The following is a 21,622-nucleotide window of genomic DNA, read 5'->3' as shown; positions in this document are numbered from 1 at the left end:
TAACATTTTACCGTGATTCGTCAACATATCTTTATTGTGATTCGTCAGAGGTCTCGAATAATTATCGTTACTGTTATTTTTGGGAAAAAATTAACGTGATTCATCAAAATCTGCCGATTTTTTTTATCGTCTTGAAGAAAGTCTTCATTTTATCGTCATGCACCAAAAGTTACCGTTAACGTCATTTGGCAAGAATTTTTACCGTTATTCGTCATGAAGGTACCCCCATTACCACCCTCATTTTAACTTTCACTTTATAAGAATGTCACATGACCAACATTATGGGATCAAGGGAAGCAAATGATCTTTAAATTATGCACGTTTCAAAAATTAGGGAAAAATGCACAGAGAGTTGAGTCATTTTTTTCAGACTTAATTTAAATAATGACTAATGTAGACTTACCTTCTAATTCTATAAAAAAAATTCACAACTACTGAACAAGAACAATCATGGTACTTTTTTGTCTATGAAACTACACTATGACATCTGATCTGCAAAACCTACAAACAGACACAGATATATCATCAAATAGTGAAATATAAGATTGATTGCACCTTATATGGATAGTTCCGACACGTGTTACATGGGGAGCCCGTTTGTTTACAAATAATAATGTCACGTGATCACGCACTGACCGTCACAAATTTTTATCCTTTAGCCATTATTCTTATTAGTACACAACATTACTGTACTTGCATAATTCACAAATGCATAACCCATTTATCTTGCGGACATGCAATGGGATGTGCACAGTTATCAAAAACTACAAAAATATTGCATGTACAGTTAATGAAGAAGTTATTTCATCAAATAGATAAGATTTTCGCTCATGACACAAATCGACTGGGTGTCATCGCCATCGGGGATAATTGATGAATGGGATTAAATTGAGACCGCCAAGAAGGTGTAGAGAACCACCTCTGGAGAACCTTAACATTAATAAGTAATACTCACCAAAATTTCTCTATAATTAACGCTATTTTCTGTTGGAAAATTTAAGAAAGATGCTGATAAACTTATTTTGTGACACAGATTATTTTCTTGTTTTGGCGCGAAATATCTTCTTACTCTTAATGCTTGACGTAACAAAATTTGTATAGAATTATATTTAACTAAAGCTCAGCGTAAATATGCAGAAGCATGACAATACATTAATGATGAAATGTGTAAATATTTCTGTAAAAGAATATAATTTTACTTTACCAGTATACTTCACTTAGAATTACATTTGAGCGCAAGAAAATCGCTATGTGGATCGGCTGAAGGTTACCTCGGCTGAATCCCGTGGTCGACGTTCAACATATCAACGGAATTTTTTGCTTGTGCTTGCGTTGCTTTAGATCGAGGCCACAGCTTTTCAACCAATCGGGGAATGTTTACTTGGGGCATACATCTATTTTTACTGCAGGTTTCGACATGTTTAAATCGGGATTATATAAAAATGGAATGTTGTTGGTAGATACAAAACAGAAAATGATGAACACTTTTAGCAAAAGATAAATTGGATCGGGGGTATGTGAATTCACATTATTTGTACAACTCTCCTTACTCTTGGGAAGCGTGTGCTTTACATCGAGGCTTGCGTTGCTTTACATCGACGCCATAGTAGTTCAACCAATCGGGGAATGTTTATTTGGGGCATACATCTATTTTTACTGCAGGTTTTGGCATATTTTAATCGAAATTAGAGAAAATGGAATGATGTTAGGAGATATAAAACAGAAAATGATAAATATTTTTAGCAAAAGATGAATTGGATCGGGGTTCTGTGTATTCACATTATTTGTACAACTCTCCTTACTGATGGCAAAAAATGGAATTTCCGTGACCTAGATGGTTCGCGAAAATTAATATTTTTATATATATATAGTATTAATATTGTTATTTCATCTTATAAAATCAAAATTCATTCAGATATGTCATTACAATTATATTAGAAGGTGCAGAAATGTTTCTTATAATGTATTGTTTTACTTTTTTCAAATAATGGTAAATGGCAGTAATATTTGTCAGTCAAGTTCAGAACGTTCGACCTCTTGTTAAATTATGCATACAAAATCCACATGTATTTTGTTTGTATAATCTGCCAAGTACTATTTACAATTGTTACGTCAAAACATGCTTATTCCATATTGTTATTTTCTTTAGCTATTTGTTGTTACTTGTATTTTAATATAAAAAAGAAGATGTGGTATGATCGCCAATGAGACACCTCTCCACAAGAGACCACATGACACAGAAATTAACAGCTATAGGTCACCGTACGGCCTTCAACAATGAGCAAAGCCCATACCGCATAGACAGCTATTAAAGGCCCGAAATAACAAATGTAAAACAATTCAATTGACAAAACTAAAACAATTCAATTGACAAAACTAACGGCCTAATTAATGTACAAAAAATTAATGAAAAACAAATATGTAACACAGCAACAAACGACAACCACTGAATTATAGGCTTCTGGCTTGGGACAGGCACATACATACAGAATGTGGCTGGTTTAAACATGTAAGCGGGATCCCAACCCTCCCCCTAACCTTGGACAGTGGTGTAACAGTACACCATAAGAACGAACTATAAAAATCAGTTGAAAAGGCTTAACTCATCAGATGGATACAAATAGAAATACATATAACAATAAGTCGGTTTAGTCTAATAATGGTACTTGTCGGAATGTAAAAGTAAACGATTGAGGAGCGAAATATATGTTTAATCCCACCGCATTTTTCTCGCTCTGTTGAAGACCCATTGGTGGCCTTCGGCTGTTTTCTGCTCTTTGGTCGTGTTGTTGTCTCTTTGACACACTCCCCATTACCATTCTCAATTTTACTTTATAATTTCAAATAGTCACCATGGAAACACCATTTGACCCAGCTATATTTATGCTAAAGGAAACAGTTTTCATGTTTTATTCATACCTCAACAGCAAACAGAAAAAAATAGGATGGGATTGTTGACTCCAGGCATCTTTTAGTTTCTGGTAGGTTTGAAAATCTTCTATTTGTCTTTTCAAACTAATTTGAAATCGAAACTTGTTTTACATTTGTTTCTTGAAAACTAAAATCATTTTTCTAAACCATCTCTATTGGTTTGAACAGTTTAACAAACCATTGACATCGACGATAAACTAAGCCTGTACAAATATCACTAATGACAGATAATTTGTTCATTGGATGTCTCCAGGCAGTCTAGAAATTCAATTCGCCAATTGCATACTCTACTACAACACTGTATTGCAAACGGACATGATGAAAAAATTTAACATCCACGGTGGGATTCGAACCCACGACCTCTGGATTAGAAGTCCAGCGCGCTATCCCCTGCGCTACGCGGACATGAGAGAAAGAGCAACTATTTGAATACAAGAAGAAGAAGAAGAAGATGCTTTATTTCCATCAAATGGGCTCACAAGGAGCATAATGTAATATCATGATAATATTAGTTTTACAAATATAATGAACAATACAGTATACATAGTTACAAACACAAATAAGAAACAACAGTTTTCACTTATTCGTACATATATAGGAGTATATATAAAAAACCTTCGTCTCAGGCACACCTCTAGAAAGTAACAAAAAAAAAAGAATTCTGTGAGTAGGCTAAATATATCTAGCTTAACTGCAGGAGGCACCAAGGGACGGTGCTATATGGCATGGTGGGTGCATATTAAAATGTGTATCGGGACATTAACATGATTAATGATATGGTAAGATATTGTAAGAAGTTGCACATAACTGGTATGTCATCCTCGTGCCTGGTGCAGAGGAGTCAGTACTATTTAAAGTGACACAACTGCAAGAGGCACCAAGGGAAAATGCTAATTGACATGCCAAAGTGCACATATTACGAAAAGATAAAATATTATCAGTTTAATCAAGAAATATCACAAACAGAAAGGTAATAGAGCTTATACGATGTGTCCTGTACCCCACCATGCCAACCTCGTGCCTAGTGCAGAAAGCCTGATTTAAATATTATCTTTCAAGTTATATTTTGTTTTCATCAACTAACTCACAGACAGATATCAATATATCCAGATTCTCTACATTAAGAAGCCATATCAGTTTTTGGCTAGTATATGAAGAGTCTCATTCGGCCTTAAGAAATTAATTTTAAAGTGTCAATGCAATCGGGTTATAAAATATCACAACACAAAAAGCAATTTACGGCTATTATTAACATATTGGTCATACATTTAAACAATGAATAGATGTTTAAAATCAGAAAAAAATCAAAATAACAAAAACCACATGATAAAAAATATATAACATCCACGGTTGGATTCGAACCCACGGCCTCTGGATTAGATTATGTTGACTGCTGTACCCAAATTTTTAACATTTTAAACTATTATGTTTGTTTGTTTTGCTCACATATTGTTGTCAATATAATGGAACTCTATGCGACTGTCATACAACTAGACATTTTCGAAAACTATTCAATACCGACGCTTACACGTATGCCTATGCCTATAGGTTACCCTTTTTGAGAAGTGAGAAGTGAGAATGTGTACAACGACTAGAGGCATTTCTATTATTTTTGTTCTAATTTTCATTTTAAACACCTTTTAAAACATTTATTTCGAACGATTTGTTACTTTATTGGCTCTGTTAAGTATCTGAGAATTGACCAATCTGTATATTGTGTACTTTATGAAAAAGGTAGGTGAGGGGGGCTTTGTGGTAATTAGTAGAACTTTAATCAGAAACAGAAACGTGTAATGCATTACATAGAGTGAAACATAATGTATAAATATATAGATGATATTATTAGTTATCTTGGTGTCATCAGGGGTGTACGGAAGTTTACAACGGTGATAAAAAGGATCCAAGCTTATTTACCTGAATGTGTGATCTTGGGTTGATTATATATGTAATCGTATCTGTATCATTTAAATATGTGCAGTGCATATTCTTATTTATCAAAGAATCAAAATAAACTTGTCTAATAGTACTGTTAATATCCCAATATAAAAAGAAATTTATTTCATCTTTCTTTTTTTTTGTAGCTTTTGCATAATCTTTCTCCTCTTGGCATTTTAAGATATCTTTCCAATTTCTATTAATAAATTGTGATCACTTATTCTTATTTTGTTATCCGTTTTCTTAATTAAATTTTTTAGCAAGTTTAATATTTTTCTTCTGTATTATTTAGCTTTACATGTTTATAAACAGTGAGTTTGCTGTTATCCTTTATATCTGATATTTAATCATTTACTAGCTATTCATAAATATGCTTCAATTTTAATTTTATTTGTTCTCTTTTAGTTTTAGTTATCTTATGTGAGGTATATTTCTTCAATGTGTCCAAATTTACACAAATTTGCTTCATAAGAAAAAAAGATTCTTTATTTAGGAGAACGGCTGACATCGACGATAAACTAAGCCTGTACAAATATCACTAATGACAGATAATTTGTTCATTGGATGTCTCCACGCAGATATGAATGCTTTCTAGAAATTCAATTCGCCAATTGCATACTCTACTACAACACTGTATTGCAAACGGACATGATGAAAAAATATAACATCCACGGTGGGATTCGAACCCACGACCTCTGGATTAGAAGTCCAGCGCGCTATCCCCTGCGCTACGCGGACATAAGAGAAAGAGCAACTATTTGAATACATATATGTAAATATTGTCCTCTGTTGTAGTTAACAAAGTATATGAAGAATCTCATTCGGCCTTAAGAAATTAATTTTAAAGTGTCAATGCAATCGGGTTATAAAATATCACAAAACAAAAAGCAATTTACGGCTATTATTAACATATTGGTCATACATTTAAACAATGAATTGATGTTTAAAAACAGAAAAAAATCAAAATAACAAAAACCACATGATAAAAAATATATAACATCCACGGTTGGATTCGAACCCACGGCCTCTGGAATTGATTATGTTGACTGCTGTACCGAAATTTTTAACATTTTAAACTATTATGTTTGTTTGTTTTGCTCACATATTGTTGTCAATATAATGCAACTCTATGCGACTGTCATACAACTAGACATTTTCGAAAACTATTCAATACCGACGCTTACACGCATGCCTATGCCTATAGGTTACCCTTTTTGAGAAGTGAGAAGTGAGAATGTGTACAACGACTAGAGGCATTTCTATTATTTTTGTTCTAATTTTCATTTTAAACACCTTTTAAAACACTTATTTCGAACGATTTGTTACTTTATTGGCTCTGTTAAGTATCTGAGAAATGACCAATCTGTATATTGTGTACTTTATGAAAAAGGTAGGTGAGGGGGGGGGGGGGGGGGGGGGGGGGCTTTGTGGTAATTAGTAGAACTTTAATCAGAAACAGAAACGTGTAATGCATTACATAGAGTGAAACATAATGTATAAATATATAGATGATATTATTAGTTATCTTGGTGTCATCAGGGGTGTACGGAAGTTTACAACGGTGATAAAAAGGATCCAAGCTTATTTACCTGAATGTGTGATCTTGGGTTGATTATATATGTAATCGTATCTGTATCATTTAAATATGTGCAGTGCATATTCTTATTTATCAAAGAATCAAAATAAACTTGTCTAATAGTACTGTTAATATCCCAATATAAAAAGAAATTTATTTCATCTATCTTTTTTTTTGTAGCTTTTGCATAATCTTTCTCCTCTTGGCATTTTAAGATATCTTTCTAATTTCTATTAATAAATTGTGATCACTTATTCTTATTTTGTTATCCGTTTTCTTAATTAAATTTTTTAGCAAGTTTAATATTTTTCTTCTGTATTATTTAGCTTTACATGTTTATAAACAGTGAGTTTGCTGTTATCCTTTATATCTGATATTTAATCATTTACTAGCTATTCATAAATATGCTTCAATTTTAATTTTATTTGTTCTCTTTTAGTTTTAGTTATCTTATGTGAGGTATATTTCTTCAATGTGTCCAAATTTACACAAATTTGCTTCATAAGAAAAAAAGATTCTTTATTTAGGAGAACGGCTGACATCGACAAAACTAAGCCTGTACAAATATCACTAATGACAGATAATTTGTTCATTGGATGTCTCCACGCAGATATGAATGCTTTCTAGAAATTCAATTCGCCAATTGCATACTCTACTACAACACTGTATTGCAAACGGACATGATGAAAAAATATAACATCCACGGTGGGATTCGAACCCACGACCTCTGGATTAGAAGTCCAGCGCGCTATCCCCTGCGCTACGCGGACATGAGAGAAAGAGCAACTATTTGAATACATATATGTAAATATTGTCCTCTGTTGTAGTTAACAAAGTATATGAAGAATCTCATTCGGCCTTAAGAAATTAATTTTAAAGTGTCAATGCAATCGGGTTATAAAATATCACAAAACAAAAAGCAATTTACGGCTATTATTAACATATTGGTCATACATTTAAACAATGAATTGATGTTTAAAAACAGAAAAAAATCAAAATAACAAAAACCACATGATAAAAAATATATAACATCCACGGTTGGATTCGAACCCACGGCCTCTGGATTAGATTATGTTGACTGCTGTACCCAAATTTTTAACATTTTAAACTATTATGTTTGTTTGTTTTGCTCACATATTGTTGTCAATATAATGCAACTCTATGCGACTGTCATACAACTAGACATTTTCGAAAACTATTCAATACCGACGCTTACACGCATGCCTATGCCTATAGGTTACCCTTTTTGAGAAGTGAGAAGTGAGAATGTGTACAACGACCAGAGGCATTTCTATTATTTTTGTTCTAATTTTCATTTTAAACACCTTTTAAAACACTTATTTCGAACGATTTGTTACTTTATTGGCTCTGTTAAGTATCTGAGAAATGACCAATCTGTATATTGTGTACTTTATGAAAAAGGTAGGTGAGGGGGGGGGCTTTGTGGTAATTAGTAGAACTTTAATCAGAAACAGAAACGTGTAATGCATTACATAGAGTGAAACATAATGTATAAATATATAGATGATATTATTAGTTATCTTGGTGTCATCAGGGGTGTACGGAAGTTTACAACGGTGATAAAAAGGATCCAAGCTTATTTACCTGAATGTGTGATCTTGGGTTGATTATATATGTAATCGTATCTGTATCATTTAAATATGTGCAGTGCATATTCTTATTTATCAAAGAATCAAAATAAACTTGTCTAATAGTACTGTTAATATCCCAATATAAAAAGAAATTTATTTCATCTATCTTTTTTTTTGTAGCTTTTGCATAATCTTTCTCCTCTTGGCATTTTAAGATATCTTTCCAATTTCTATTAATAAATTGTGATCACTTATTCTTATTTTGTTATCCGTTTTCTTAATTAAATTTTTTAGCAAGTTTAATATTTTTCTTCTGTATTATTTAGCTTTACATGTTTATAAACAGTGAGTTTGCTGTTATCCTTTATATCTGATATTTAATCATTTACTAGCTATTCATAAATATGCTTCAATTTTAATTTTATTTGTTCTCTTTTAGTTTTAGTTATCTTATGTGAGGTATATTTCTTCAATGTGTCCAAATTTACACAAATTTGCTTCATAAGAAAAAAAGATTCTTTATTTAGGAGAACGGCTGACATCGACAAAACTAAGCCTGTACAAATATCACTAATGACAGATAATTTGTTCATTGGATGTCTCCACGCAGATATGAATGCTTTCTAGAAATTCAATTCGCCAATTGCATACTCTACTACAACACTGTATTGCAAACGGACATGATGAAAAAATATAACATCCACGGTGGGATTCGAACCCACGACCTCTGGATTAGAAGTCCAGCGCGCTATCCCATGCGCTACGCAGTCATGAGAGAAAGAGCAACTATTTGAATACATATATGTAAATATTGTCCTCTGTTGTAGTTAGCAAAGTATATGAAGAGTCTCATTCGGCCTTAAGAAATTAATTTTAAAGTGTCAATGCAATCGGGTTATAAAATATCACAACACAAAAGGCAATTTACGGCTATTATTAACATAATGGTCATACATTTAAACAATGAATTGATGTTTAAAAACAGAAAAAAATCAAAATAACAAAAACCACATGATAAAAAATATATAACATCCACGGTTGGATTCGAACCAACGGCCTCTGGATTAGATTATGCTGACTGTTGTACCCAAATTTTTAACATTTTAAACTATTATGTTTGTTTGTTTTGCTCACATATTGTTGTCAATATAATGGAATTCTATGCGACTGTCATACAACTAGACATTTTCGAAAACTATTCAATACCGACGCTTACACGTATGCCTACCCAGACAACATTGGTACGTTGGCACAACATTGGCCCAATGTATCTACATGCATTGGCCCGACGTTGTTTTTAAACGTTGGCCCAATGTATAAGTGCAAAGTGGCCCTATGTTGGCCCAACGTGATGGCTAAACGTTGGCACAACGTTGTAAGGTTTTATACAATACATTGGCCCAACGTTGGTCCAATGATGGAATAATACTTGCCGATGTTGAACAAACGTTGGGCCAACGTAGTAAAACAAACTGTTAACAAACGTTGGCACTCCGTTGGTTCAATCTGTAAACTTTTCTATCCATATGAAGGATACTAAAATCCCTTCCAGACAACAACTGCAATAATTCCTGGTTCTTACATCAGTTCAAAATTGCGAAAGTAATACTTTTTTTAAATGTTGCAATTATTGCGTTTTACAGATCCACTATACCATGTTGTGTCTTACATACTACCCGAAAATTTTGTATTTTGCAACTTTCTCTCAATCTTCCTGAACATGCATGAAATATTTGTCAATGGACGTTTCAGTAACCAACAACCAATCAATCTCTCTCCAGGAATTGTACTTCTGAATATTATACCCATATTTGTATGAACTCAATCAACGTATCCATGTTACCTATTTTTCTTAAATAATATAAATACAAAGGTATGATTAAATATAATTTATTATTAGCTAGACAACCAGCAAATTTAAAAAAAGTCTTTTTTGTATCTATACGTTGCTAAATCAGATCTATAGAATGAAAATTTTAAAGTCTATTCATGATAATTCATTTATCCCATTTGTATAATATCATTACAGTTTATGTTGCAATATCCAAGCTCTGTATGACGACCTTGATAATTCATTTTATACAGCTATTTTTCTAGTTCTGTATTCCAACATGGTTTTTATTCACAAGAGTGTTCTTTTTGTTTTCTGCTACACTTTGTTTTGTCACTATTTCTGGCTCCGTCCAATGTTACATCCTTTTAATATCCAGTTTAGCATATCTTCATAAAAGTTATTTCACTACACGTACCTCTGTAATAGAGTAATGAATAAATGAGTACTCAATGTATGTATATTTAGAATATATTAAATCCTCCTAAAAAATAAACAAAGAGACAAAAAATGCATTGTTTCCGGTGTCCTGGCACATTACAATAGTTAGAAAAAATACTCTTTTTTTATATTTTCCCTAGCCTATACAATCCAAGGCAAAAGGCATATTGAATGCTTTACCATAATGGCTAGACTTAACCTCACTAGCTAGGTTAAGCAGGACAATTGAGTGTAGAAATAGATACAGGAAACTTTGTCAAAAAACGTTCTAAGTAAATAAATAAAACTAGTTGAAAAAAAACACAAAGTCAAATCTAAATACACTAGCATTAACGGTAGTATTAAACATGTTATGCATATATATCTGTGAAATTCGAATCCGATGTAGCATAAATGATGGCTATTATGTTAACTTACTTTCTTAAACTTAATCATTCTGGGCTATCAAATGGTAGAATGCATTTTTTCCCATCTCCATTCACATGCATTTTCTAGCCAGGATGTTGTCAATAATTTCTATTATTCCTAGCTCTGTATTATTCCTTTTGCCCTCTGAATTATTTTGTCTTCTGTAGTACTCAAATACCTTACCTATAAATTTATATTTAAATGTAAAATTGTATATTAAAAAGAAAAGCTACTTCAAGTAATTCGATCAGACAATAATCTTTATAGTCTTTTTCTTTTATAAATATCCTTATGTGTGGTATAGTCCTTTTTTACATCCCCCCTATTTTTTTTATTTATTTCAAGCGTCAGCTTTTTGTGACTGATATTTACTCCTACAAACTACATGTATTCAAATATCGGTTTTCTTTTGCAAAAATTTTGCCGAGGACAAAAAACTAAATTCAGTCGAGTCCGTATAATTATATATAAATTACAACATTCTTGCAATGAATTTAATAAATAAATACTCTATTTGATATCTAAAACACTGTTACACATGCAAGTGTGTATATGATCAGGTTTCACAAATATATCGTATATGTTTGCATGCGATTTAGAAATAATAAAACTAACAAATTCATTTATATTTCTATGAAGTAGAAATCAATATACCACATTTCTGAAACATTACGGAACAAGGTACATCTTAAGACAGATTGTTTCCATTAACTTCAGTAATGGTGATAAATGCAATCGTTATAGATTTCACAAATAAAACATTAAAATATTAGCAATTTACAATTTGTTTGATGATACTTATGTTCAGTGGCAAATATTTCATGATTATTTAGGATTGAAATGGTTTAAACAAAATCTAGAAAATATTTCGCCAGAAACGTATAAACTTCAAGATCAACATTATAAAATGATAGCAATTATATGTTTTAATTTTGAACAACATCCCTCAGATTAAAAAAAAACATATATGTTTGTCATTCACAATCGTATATATAACAGAATTTTTAAAGTTTTAACTTACATGTCACTTTCTTTTTCTTTGAACCTCAGATAATAAGATTTTCTCTTTTTGTTTTCTTCGTTTCACTGCTTTCTTACAAATACACAACAGGAAATAACCACAAAAGTGACCATCCCATTACATTCAGATTTCCTATAAACTTAATTACCATAGCAACTATTTCTATGAAATTTGTCTAACATATGGTCAACCTTATCAGAATGTGCTTGATTAACAGACTGGCTGTATCAAATATCACTCTGTATATAATTGGTCAATTATTATGTTTCACAAAGTTTAATGAATGAAGTTATAATAAATAATGATTGCAATAAATTAAAACTTTTAACCAGGCAATCTATGTTAACGATATATTTATTTTTATTACAGTAATGATATTCCAGTATAAATTTTACCTGACTTATATATAGAGTATAATATAGGGTCAACGTTGGCCCAGCATTGGCCCAACATAGAGTTGTAAATGTAATTTCAGTTGATGAACCCTTTCGGTATAACATTAACTTTTCATCAAGCATGCAGCAATCGAAATCATCCGCCTTCCCAAGAGAAATAAAGCGTAAACTATTTCATAATCAATTTTTATTAACAAAATTTCATATCGGCCCTGTGTTGCTACTAACGTAATGCCAACATTGGCCCGATTATTTATAACCAACATCAGATAATAATATGGATTTACAACAGCAGGCCAACGTTGGGCCAATGTTGTGCAGCCAACACCAACGTGCGACCAACGGACCGACAATTTGCCAACGTTGGGCCAATGTTGTGCAGCCAACACCAACGGTCGACCAACGGACCGACAATTTGCCAACGTTGGCCCACTGTTAGTCTGTTGACTGGGTATGCCTATAGGTTACCCTTTTTGAGAAGTGAGAAGTGAGAATGTGTACAACGACTAGAGGCATTTCTATTATTTTTGTTCTAATTTTCATTTTAAACACCTTTTAAAACATTTATTTCGAACGATTTGTTACTTTATTGGCTCTGTTAAGTATCTGAGAATTGACCAATCTGTATATTGTGTACTTTATGAAAAAGGTAGGTGAGGGGGGCTTTGTGGTAATTAGTAGAACTTTAATCAGAAACAGAAACGTGTAATGCATTACATAGAGTGAAACATAATGTATAAATATATAGATGATATTATTAGTTATCTTGGTGTCATCAGGGGTGTACGGAAGTTTACAACGGTGATAAAAAGGATCCAAGCTTATTTACCTGAATGTGTGATCTTGGGTTGATTATATATGTAATCGTATCTGTATCATTTAAATATGTGCAGTGCATATTCTTATTTATCAAAAAATCAAAAGAAACTTGTCTAATAGTACTGTTAATATCCCAATATAAAAAGAAATGAATTTCATCTTCCTTTTTTTTGTAGCTTTTGCATAATCTTTCTTCTCTTGGCATTTTAAGATATCTTTCCAATTTCTATTAATAAATTGTGATCACTTATTCTTATTTTGTTATCCGTTTTCTAAATTAAAATTTTTAGCAAGTTTAATATTTTTCTTCTGTATTATTTAGCTTTACATGTTTATAAATAGTGAGTTTGCTGTTATCCTTTATATCTGATATTTAATCATTTACTAGCTTTTCATAAATATGCTTCAATTTTAATTTTATTTGTTCTCTTTTAGTTTTAGTTATCTTATGTGAGGTATATTTCTTCAATGTGTCCAAATTTACACAAATTTGCTTCATAAGAAAAAAAGATTCTTTATTTAGGAGAACGGCTGACATCGACGATAAACTAAGCCTGTACAAATATCACTAATGACAGATAATCTGTTCATTGGATGCCTCCACGCAGATTTGAATGCTTTCTAGAAATTCAATTCGCCAATTGCATACTCTACTACAACACTGTATTGCAAACGGACATGATGAAAAAATTTAACATCCACGGTGGGATTCGAACCCACGACCTCTGGATTAGAAGTCCAGCGCGCTATCCCCTGCGCTACGCGGACATGAGAGAAAGAGCAACTATTTGAATACAAGATAAGATAAGATAAGATATTTTATCTTCAATTATGGGCCCCAAAGGGCATAAACATTACAACATCAATAATTTTTTATAATACAATACAAACAATGAGATAAAAAAAAAAAAAGTTAAACGAGAACTATTAAAGTTCTTAAAGAATACGTAGATAAAGAATCTATAGTATGTGTTGTTTTTTTTTTAATACTAATGCATTTTATTGCAAGTGTGGTTGATATAGATAACAAACAAGCAGCCCAAAAAGAAAAAAAGAAAAATAGATATCCACATATGTATAGTACACAAAAAGTTGGATCAATTAAATATATAATAATTAGCCAAAAAGAAAGTAGAAATTAAGCATGTCCATGACTCATCCTGTGTCAGCAGCAAATAGGAAAGCATGATGGTTTCCTAAAGGCAGCTGACACCAGGGGGCGATACCTTATGGGCCATAGGCATGTAAAATGTGTGTAAATGTCTCTTTCCTACCTGTATCAAAAGCAAACAAGGAAGCATCATAGGTAACTTGAATGCAGTTGATACCAGGGGACGATGCCTCAAGGATATAAGAGAACATTTGAATAAATAATATATCTTAACAATTATTTTTTTTTTTTAATCGGCTAGTATGTTTGTGATATTCAGATGAATATAATTTTCTATGTCCAATCAAATGTATATACACACATAGATTTCCTTTAACTAATCTTCACTAAGGAAGATGTTTGTATATAAAATTACATATTATTTTAAGTAACTCAACATTTTCTACACTAAATAACCAGATAATTTTGCTTTGACTGCTCATATGATTAATATAAGAATTATATTTTGCAATACTAGCTAACATACAATTTCTATCATCCTCAAATTTGTTACAATCAAATAGAAAATGAGCCTCATCTTCGACAGTATTGGAAGAACATTTATTACATATTCTGTTAATTCGGGGAATACCCTGATATCTACCTAATTCTATTTGTAATCTATGAGAAGATACACATATATGTAAATATTGTCCTCTGTTGTAGTTAACAAAGTATATGAAGAGTCTCATTCGGCCTTAAGAAATTAATTTTAAAGTGTCAATGCAATCGGGTTATAAAATATCACAACACAAAAGGCAATTTACGGCTATTATTAACATAATGGTCATACATTTAAACAATGAATTGATGTTTAAAAACAGAAAAAAATCAAAATAACAAAAACCACATGATAAAAAATATATAACATCCACGGTTGGATTCGAACCCACGGCCTCTGGATTAGATTATGTTGACTGCTGTACCCAAATTTTTAACATTTTAAACTATTATGTTTGTTTGTTTTGCTCACATATTGTTGTCAATATAATGGAATTCTATGCGACTGTCATACAACTAGACATTTTCGAAAACTATTCAATACCGACGCTTACACGTATGCCTATGCCTATAGGTTACCCTTTTTGAGAAGTGAGAAGTGAGAATGTGTACAACGACTAGAGGCATTTCTATTATTTTTGTTCTAATTTTCATTTTAAACACCTTTTAAAACATTTATTTCGAACGATTTGTTACTTTATTGGCTCTGTTAAGTATCTGAGAATTGACCAATCTGTATATTGTGTACTTTATGAAAAAGGTAGGTGAGGGGGGCTTTGTGGTAATTAGTAGAACTTTAATCAGAAACAGAAACGTGTAATGCATTACATAGAGTGAAACATAATGTATAAATATATAGATGATATTATTAGTTATCTTGGTGTCATCAGGGGTGTACGGAAGTTTACAACGGTGATAAAAAGGATCCAAGCTTATTTACCTGAATGTGTGATCTTGGGTTGATTATATATGTAATCGTATCTGTATCATTTAAATATGTGCAGTGCATATTCTTATTTATCAAAAAATCAAAAGAAACTTGTCTAATAGTACTGTTAATATCCCAATATAAAAAGAAATGAATTTCATCTTCCTTTTTTTGTAGCTTTTGCATAATCTTTCTTCTCTTGGCATTTTAAGATATCTTTCCAATTTCTATTAATAAATTGTGATCACTTATTCTTATTTTGTTATCCGTTTTCTAAATTAAAATTTTTAGCAAGTTTAATATTTTTCTTCTGTATTATTTAGCTTTACATGTTTATAAATAGTGAGTTTGCTGTTATCCTTTATATCTGATATTTAATCATTTACTAGCTTTTCATAAATATGCTTCAATTTTAATTTTATTTGTTCTCTTTTAGTTTTAGTTATCTTATGTGAGGTATATTTCTTCAATGTGTCCAAATTTACACAAATTTGCTTCATAAGAAAAAAAGATTCTTTATTTAGGAGAACGGCTGACATCGACGATAAACTAAGCCTGTACAAATATCACTAATGACAGATAATCTGTTCATTGGATGCCTCCACGCAGATTTGAATGCTTTCTAGAAATTCAATTCGCCAATTGCATACTCTACTACAACACTGTATTGCAAACGGACATGATGAAAAAATTTAACATCCACGGTGGGATTCGAACCCACGACCTCTGGATTAGAAGTCCAGCGCGCTATCCCCTGCGCTACGCGGACATGAGAGAAAGAGCAACTATTTGAATACAAGATAAGATAAGATAAGATATTTTATCTTCAATTATGGGCCCCAAAGGGCATAAACATTACAACATCAATAATTTTTTATAATACAATACAAACAATGAGATAAAAAAAAAAAAAGTTAAACGAGAACTATTAAAGTTCTTAAAGAATACGTAGATAAAGAATCTATAGTATGTGTTGTTTTTTTTTTAATACTAATGCATTTTATTGCAAGTGTGGTTGATATAGATAACAAACAAGCAGCCCAAAAAGAAAAAAAGAAAAATAGATATCCACATATGTATAGTACACAAAAAGTTGGATCAATTAAATATATAATAATTAGCCAAAAAGAAAGTAGAAATTAAGCATGTCCATGACTCATCCTGTGTCAGCAGCAAATAGGAAAGCATGATGGTTTCCTAAAGGCAGCTGACACCAGGGGGCGATACCTTATGGGCCATAGGCATGTAAAATGTGTGTAAATGTCTCTTTCCTACCTGTATCAAAAGCAAACAAGGAAGCATCATAGGTAACTTGAATGCAGTTGATACCAGGGGACGATGCCTCAAGGATATAAGAGAACATTTGAATAAATAATATATCTTAACAATTATTTTTTTTTTTTAATCGGCTAGTATGTTTGTGATATTCAGATGAATATAATTTTCTATGTCCAATCAAATGTATATACACACATAGATTTCCTTTAACTAATCTTCACTAAGGAAGATGTTTGTATATAAAATTACATATTATTTTAAGTAACTCAACATTTTCTACACTAAATAACCAGATAATTTTGCTTTGACTGCTCATATGATTAATATAAGAATTATATTTTGCAATACTAGCTAACATACAATTTCTATCATCCTCAAATTTGTTACAATCAAATAGAAAATGAGCCTCATCTTCGACAGTATTGGAAGAACATTTATTACATATTCTGTTAATTCGGGGAATACCCTGATATCTACCTAATTCTATTTGTAATCTATGAGAAGATACACATATATGTAAATATTGTCCTCTGTTGTAGTTAACAAAGTATATGAAGAGTCTCATTCGGCCTTAAGAAATTAATTTTAAAGTGTCAATGCAATCGGGTTATAAAATATCACAACACAAAAGGCAATTTACGGCTATTATTAACATAATGGTCATACATTTAAACAATGAATTGATGTTTAAAAACAGAAAAAAATCAAAATAACAAAAACCACATGATAAAAAATATATAACATCCACGGTTGGATTCGAACCCACGGCCTCTGGATTAGATTATGTTGACTGCTGTACCCAAATTTTTAACATTTTAAACTATTATGTTTGTTTGTTTTGCTCACATATTGTTGTCAATATAATGGAATTCTATGCGACTGTCATACAACTAGACATTTTCGAAAACTATTCAATACCGACGCTTACACGTATGCCTATTCCTATAGGTTACCCTTTTTGAGAAGTGAGAAGTGAGAATGTGTACAACGACTAGAGGCATTTCTATTATTTTTGTTCTAATTTTCATTTTAAACACCTTTTAAAGCATTTATTTCGAACGATTTGTTACTTTATTGGCTCTGTTAAGTATCTGAGAATTGACCAATCTGTATATTGTGTACTTTATGAAAAAGGTAGGTGAGGGGGGCTTTGTGGTAATTAGTAGAAATTTAAGCAGAAACAGAAACGTGTGATGCATTACATAGAGTGAAACATAATGTATAAATATATAGATGATATTATTAGTTATCTTGGTGTCCTCAGGGGTGTACGGAAGTTTACAACGGTGATAAAAAGGATCATCGGGAAAAGCTTATTTACCTGAATGTGTGATCTTGGGTTGATTATATTTGTAATCGTATCTGTATCATTTAAATATGTGCAGTGCATATTCTTATTTATCAAAAAATCAAAATAAACTTGTCTAATAGTACTGTTAATATCCCAATATAAAAAGAAATTAATTTCATCTTCCTTTTTTTTGTAGCTTTTGCATAATCTTTCTTCTCTTGGCATTTTAAGATATCTTTCCAATTTCTATTAATAAATTGTGATCACTTATTCTTATTTTGTTATCCGTTTTCTTAATTAAAATTTTTAGCAAGTTTAATATTTTTCTTCTGTATTATTTAGCTTTACATGTTTATAAATAGTGAGTTTGCTGCTATCCTTTATATCTGATATTTAATCATTTACTAGCTTTTCATAAATATGCTTCAATTTTAATTTTATTTGTTCTCTTTTAGTTTTAGTTATCTTATGTGAGGTATATTTCTTCAATGTGTCCAAATTTACACAAATTTGCTTCATAAGAAAAAAAGATTCTTTATTTAGGAGAACGGCTGACATCGACGATAAACTAAGCCTGTACAAATATCACTAATGACAGATAATCTGTTCATTGGATGCCTCCACGCAGATTTGAATGCTTTCTAGAAATTCAATTCGCCAATTGCATACTCTACTACAACACTGTATTGCAAACGGACATGATGAAAAAATTTAACATCCACGGTGGGATTCGAACCCACGACCTCTGGATTAGAAGTCCAGCGCGCTATCCCCTGCGCTACGCGGACATGAGAGATAGAGCAACTATTTGAATACATATATGTAAATATTGTCCTCTGTTGTAGTTAACAAAGTATATGAAGAGTCTCATTCGGCCTTAAGAAATTAATTTTAAAGTGTCAATGCAATCGGGTTATAAAATATCACAACACAAAAGGCAATTTACGGCTATTATTAACATAATGGTCATACATTTAAACAATGAATTGATGTTTAAAAACAGAAAAAAATCAAAATAACAAAAACCACATGATAAAAAATATATAACATCCACGGTTGGATTCGAACCCACGGCCTCTGGATTAGATTATGTTGACTGCTGTACCCAAATTTTTAACATTTTAAACTATTATGTTTGTTTGTTTTGCTCACATATTGTTGTCAATATAATGGAATTCTATGCGACTGTCATACAACTAGACATTTTCGAAAACTATTCAATACCGACGCTTACACGTATGCCTATGCCTATAGGTTACCCTTTTTGAGAAGTGAGAAGTGAGAATGTGTACAACGACTAGAGGCATTTCTATTATTTTTGTTCTAATTTTCATTTTAAACACCTTTTAAAGCATTTATTTCGAACGATTTGTTACTTTATTGGCTCTGTTAAGTATCTGAGAATTGACCAATCTGTATATTGTGTACTTTATGAAAAAGGTAGGTGAGGGGGGCTTTGTGGTAATTAGTAGAATTTTAAGCAGAAACAGAAACGTGTGATGCATTACATAGAGTGAAACATAATGTATAAATATATAGATGATATTATTAGTTATCTTGGTGTCCTCAGGGGTGTACGGAAGTTTACAACGGTGATAAAAAGGATCATCGGGAAAAGCTTATTTACCTGAATGTGTGATCTTGGGTTGATTATATTTGTAATCGTATCTGTATCATTTAAATATGTGCAGTGCATATTCTTATTTATCAAAAAATCAAAATAAACTTGTCTAATAGTACTGTTAATATCCCAATATAAAAACAAATTAATTTCATCTTCCTTTTTTTTGTAGCTTTTGCATAATCTTTCTTCTCTTGGCATTTTAAGATATCTTTCCAATTTCTATTAATAAATTGTATTCACTTATTCTCATTTTGTTATCCGTTTTCTTAATTAAAATTTTAAGCAAGTTTAATATTTTTCTTCTGTATTATTTAGCTTTACATGTTTATAAATAGTGAGTTTGCTGCTATCCTTTATATCTGATATTTAATCATTTACTAGCTTTTCATAAATATGCTTCAATTTTAATTTTATTTGTTCTCTTTTAGTTTTAGTTATCTTATGTGAGGTATATTTCTTCAATGTGTCCAAATTTACACAAATTTGCTTCATAAGAAAAAAAGATTCTTTATTTAGGAGAACGGCTGACATCGACGATAAACTAAGCCTGTACAAATATCACTAATGACAGATAATCTGTTCATTGGATGCCTCCACGCAGATTTGAATGCTTTCTAGAAATTCAATTCGCCAATTGCATACTCTACTACAACACTGTATTGCAAACGGACATGATGAAAAAATTTAACATCCACGGTGGGATTCGAACCCACGACCTCTGGATTAGAAGTCCAGCGCGTGAGAGAAAGAGCAACTATTTGAATACATATATGTAAATATTGTCCTCTGTTGTAGTTAACAAAGTATATGAAGAGTCTCATTCGGCCTTAAGAAATTAATTTTAAAGTGTCAATGCAATCGGGTTATAAAATATCACAACACAAAAGGCAATTTACGGCTATTATTAACATAATGGTCATACATTTAAACAATGAATTGATGTTTAAAAACAGAAAAAAATCAAAATAACAAAAACCACATGATAAAAAATATATAACATCCACGGTTGGATTCGAACCCACGGCCTCTGGATTAGATTATGTTGACTGCTGTACCCAAATTTTTAACATTTTAAACTATTATGTTTGTTTGTTTTGCTCACATATTGTTGTCAATATAATGGAATTCTATGCGACTGTCATACAACTAGACATTTTCGAAAACTATTCAATACCGACGCTTACACGTATGCCTATTCCTATAGGTTACCCTTTTTGAGAAGTGAGAAGTGAGAATGTGTACAACGACTAGAGGCATTTCTATTATTTTTGTTCTAATTTTCATTTTAAACACCTTTTAAAGCATTTATTTCGAACGATTTGTTACTTTATTGGCTCTGTTAAGTATCTGAGAATTGACCAATCTGTATATTGTGTACTTTATGAAAAAGGTAGGTGAGGGGGGCTTTGTGGTAATTAGTAGAACTTTAAGCAGAAACAGAAACGTGTGATGCATTACATAGAGTGAAACATAATGTATAAATATATAGATGATATTATTAGTTATCTTGGTGTCCTCAGGGGTGTACGGAAGTTTACAACGGTGATAAAAAGGATCATCGGGCAAAGCTTATTTACCTGAATGTGTGATCTTGGGTTGATTATATTTGTAATCGTATCTGTATCATTTAAATATGTGCAGTGCATATTCTTATTTATCAAAAAATCAAAATAAACTTGTCTAATAGTACTGTTAATATCCCAATATAAAAAGAAATTAATTTCATCTTCCTTTTTTTTGTAGCTTTTGCATAATCTTTCTTCTCTTGGCATTTTAAGATATCTTTCCAATTTCTATTAATAAATTGTGATCACTTATTCTTATTTTGTTATCCGTTTTCTTAATTAAAATTTTTAGCAAGTTTAATATTTTTCTTCTGTATTATTTAGCTTTACATGTTT

At 31.4% G+C, this 21,622-nt stretch overlaps 1 long non-coding RNA gene and 7 other non-coding genes across 8 annotated transcripts; all 8 read right to left on the bottom strand.

Annotated features, from left to right (window-relative positions):
• Positions 1 to 3,263: 3,263 nt before the first annotated feature.
• Positions 3,264 to 3,336, bottom strand: Trnar-ucu (transfer RNA arginine (anticodon UCU)). The gene has a single exon. It is a non-coding gene; the product is annotated as a tRNA-Arg (tRNA).
• Positions 3,337 to 5,531: 2,195 nt separating this feature from the next.
• Positions 5,532 to 5,604, bottom strand: Trnar-ucu (transfer RNA arginine (anticodon UCU)). The gene has a single exon. It is a non-coding gene; the product is annotated as a tRNA-Arg (tRNA).
• A 1,535-nt stretch (positions 5,605 to 7,139) lies between these two features.
• Trnar-ucu (transfer RNA arginine (anticodon UCU)) lies at positions 7,140 to 7,212 on the bottom strand. Its single transcript has one exon. It is a non-coding gene; the product is annotated as a tRNA-Arg (tRNA).
• Positions 7,213 to 8,731: 1,519 nt separating this feature from the next.
• On the bottom strand, positions 8,732 to 8,804 carry Trnar-ucu (transfer RNA arginine (anticodon UCU)). Its single transcript has one exon. It is a non-coding gene; the product is annotated as a tRNA-Arg (tRNA).
• A 1,104-nt stretch (positions 8,805 to 9,908) lies between these two features.
• Positions 9,909 to 11,973, bottom strand: LOC127735068 (uncharacterized). Its single transcript, XR_007998008.1, has 3 exons — positions 11,736 to 11,973; positions 10,724 to 10,897; positions 9,909 to 10,285 (listed from the first exon to the last, which is right to left on the bottom strand). It is a non-coding gene; the product is annotated as an uncharacterized LOC127735068 (long non-coding RNA).
• Positions 11,974 to 13,644: 1,671 nt separating this feature from the next.
• Trnar-ucu (transfer RNA arginine (anticodon UCU)) lies at positions 13,645 to 13,717 on the bottom strand. The gene has a single exon. It is a non-coding gene; the product is annotated as a tRNA-Arg (tRNA).
• A 2,507-nt stretch (positions 13,718 to 16,224) lies between these two features.
• Trnar-ucu (transfer RNA arginine (anticodon UCU)) lies at positions 16,225 to 16,297 on the bottom strand. The gene has a single exon. It is a non-coding gene; the product is annotated as a tRNA-Arg (tRNA).
• Positions 16,298 to 18,812: 2,515 nt separating this feature from the next.
• Positions 18,813 to 18,885, bottom strand: Trnar-ucu (transfer RNA arginine (anticodon UCU)). Its single transcript has one exon. It is a non-coding gene; the product is annotated as a tRNA-Arg (tRNA).
• Between the last annotated feature and the right edge of the window lie 2,737 nt (positions 18,886 to 21,622).

The sequence above is a fragment of the Mytilus californianus genome, unplaced genomic scaffold (genome assembly GCF_021869535.1).
Source record: "Mytilus californianus isolate M0D057914Y unplaced genomic scaffold, xbMytCali1.0.p SCAF_3, whole genome shotgun sequence".
NCBI classification, from domain to species: Eukaryota; Metazoa; Mollusca; class Bivalvia; order Mytilida; family Mytilidae; genus Mytilus; species Mytilus californianus.
Note: the sequence above shows the minus strand (reverse complement) of the source record. Positions and strands in the feature narration are given on the sequence as shown.